Genomic DNA, 2,370 nt, shown 5'->3' on the forward strand with positions numbered 1-2,370 from the left:
CTTGTGTTTAAAGGGATGTGGTCGTGCTCTGTAGAAATAACTGTGCTGCAGAAAAAGGAAAGGGACTCTGTGGTAACTGTGGGCACCTTGTTTGCTGTTTATCCCCATCTGTCCTTAAGTGCCCTTCCCAGCTAGAGGTGATCCTTGTCCCTCACACTCTCTGCCTGGGAAAGTCTCCTGAGGAAGATGCTGAGCCCAAGCAGAAGGCCCTGAGGAGATGAGTCAGCCCACTCCCAGCTCCTCAGCTTGACACTTTGGGAGAAGCAGCTCATGTTCACAGAATCCCAGAATATCTTGGGTTGGACCTTAAAGCCCATCTCATTCCAACCTTCCTGCCCTGGGCAGGTATACCTTCCACTATCCCAGGTTGCTCCAAGCCCCACCCTTGGACAATTCCAGGGATCCAGGGGCAGCCCCAGCTTCTCTGGGCACCCTGTGCCAGGGCCTCCCCACCCTCACAGGGAAGAATTTCTTCCCACTATCCCATCTAACCCTGCCCTCTGGCGGTCTGAATCCATTCCCCCTTGTCCTGTCACTCCAGGCCCCCATAAAACCCTTCTTCTCTATCCGCAAAGCAGTGAGTTGCAGCTCAGATCTGTTGGTTATCTTGGAGAATGTGGATGGAGATGGAGTTTCCCAAAGACGCTTTCACATGTCAATAATTGAGTGTGGCACATTTAATCACCGTAGTCCTGTTGCTGTGCAAACCTGGGGACCTCTCCTCTTGATGTCAGCTTAGACCCGATTTTCTAATTGCATTACCTGGGTAATTAGATAGAAATACAGCAGCCCTGTGCTGCACCAGAGCGAGGATCCACTTCCTAGCAGAATTAACCTGGCTTTAGTATGGAAAACTCATACGCACACACGGGCACACAGACACATTCAACTTAACCCGGCTGCGATCACACGGATTAGACCGTGGGGCTTGTTCCCTTCAAGAAATGGCTCAAAATGACACAGGCTTGGTTCCAAATGGACTGTAATTTGAATTCCAGCAATTAGAGGTATGAGACAACATGGAAGCCGCCACGTTCCCACCATCCAGCACCTTTGCAGGATCGCCCAACAGCCCAGTCCAGCCCAGCTTGAGATGCTCCGGATTTGGGTGCACCAGACGCCAAGGAGCATTTTTGGCTTCATGAAAGCCCAATGCTGGGAAAGGTTTTGAGTGTTATGGGCTTCCTCACTGAGTCCTGCATGTGTTTGGTGTCACAGCATGTCCCCCGTGATGGTGGCAGCACCTGGGGAAGAGGGAGGGACTGTTTTTTGCAGGCAGAAGGACTCGCTGCAGCCATGACTGGTTGCCACCATGCCCTGCTGTCACCATGCCTACTGCCACTGTACCTTTTCCCAGCCAGGGAGGAGAATTAGCTTCACCCTGGAGTGGGTTCAAGAACAAGAAAGAAAAGAATAATCCCCCCACGGCAGGGTGCAAGTCTTGTAAAAACAAGTGGCTGTAGCGCTCACCTGGAGTCCTGGTGAGATTTGTTGGCCTGGTGAGATTTGTTGGCCTGGTGAGATTTGTTGGCCTGAAGGTCCCATCCTTTCCCTCGTGGTCCATGCAGAGATGGGGATGTGCCCACACCTTCGTGTCCACTGGCCAGGGACAATCTGCACTGACCTTGGCCATGGTGTGACCAGTGAGGAGTAGGAGGGAAAAGGCATCTTCATGCAGAGGGTGGCTGGTATTTAACACAGGTCCAGCCCCTTTTCCAGCCCTTCACGCCTATCTGGGACAACCTGGTCTTTCTTTGCTTTGAAACTCCCATTTCCCATCCCATCTCACCCCTGCCCACACTTGTCCCACCTGTCCCCACCACCCTCAGCCACTATATCTCTCTGACACACCACCAACCCTCCCCTCTCTCCCTCCTTTTGTTGTTCCCGCCCCGCCCTTTCTTTTTTCTTCTTTTTTTTTTTTTTCCCCCTAAAGAGAGAACAAAACAAAACAAGAAAAGGCGATGCCAAGCCGATCCTCTTAACCCAGCGTTCTTACCCCGGGGAGGGCCCCGGCAGCGTCGAGGCGCACGGCGAAAACCCCCACGCATTTTGTCCTGTTTCTTCAGAGCAACTCGAGCAAATTGAAAGCCGCGGAGGGGTGTGTGCCCCCAGGCACTTGGTAAATCCACTTCCTTTGTCATAACAAGAACAAATCCCACCTTTGAAGTTTTTCCTTCTTGTTACAAGGGGAATGTCTTTTGTTTAATCCATTTTAGCCTTTAATGCCTGACCTGGATCAATCCTGTTGGGTAGATTACACACTACTCACGCCGACTTTAAACTACCCTACAGGGATTTTTATTCTTCCCCCCTTCTCCCCACCGCATTTGTGTGAGAATCTCAGCAATAATCGGCATTACGACTTTA

At 51.4% G+C, this 2,370-nt stretch overlaps 1 long non-coding RNA gene across 2 annotated transcripts in view; it reads right to left on the bottom strand.

Annotated features, from left to right (window-relative positions):
- The window catches only part of LOC108447825, a 7,942-nt gene extending 6,022 nt beyond the window's left edge, over nt 1-1,920 (bottom strand). Inside the window, exons 1-2 of one of the 2 annotated variants that reach the window (XR_001863521.1) lie at nt 1,471-1,893; nt 966-1,244 (exon numbers count right to left, since the gene is read on the bottom strand). This is a non-coding gene — a long non-coding RNA (uncharacterized LOC108447825). Of the gene's footprint in view, nt 1-965; nt 1,245-1,470 lie in introns of those variants that run through there. The other variant, XR_001863522.1, reaches the window with a different exon arrangement.
- Nucleotides 1,921-2,370: the final 450 nt, after the last annotated feature.

The sequence above is a fragment of the Corvus brachyrhynchos genome, unplaced genomic scaffold, assembly GCF_000691975.1.
Source record: "Corvus brachyrhynchos isolate BGI_N302 unplaced genomic scaffold, ASM69197v1 scaffold245, whole genome shotgun sequence".
NCBI lineage: Eukaryota > Metazoa > Chordata > Aves > Passeriformes > Corvidae > Corvus > Corvus brachyrhynchos.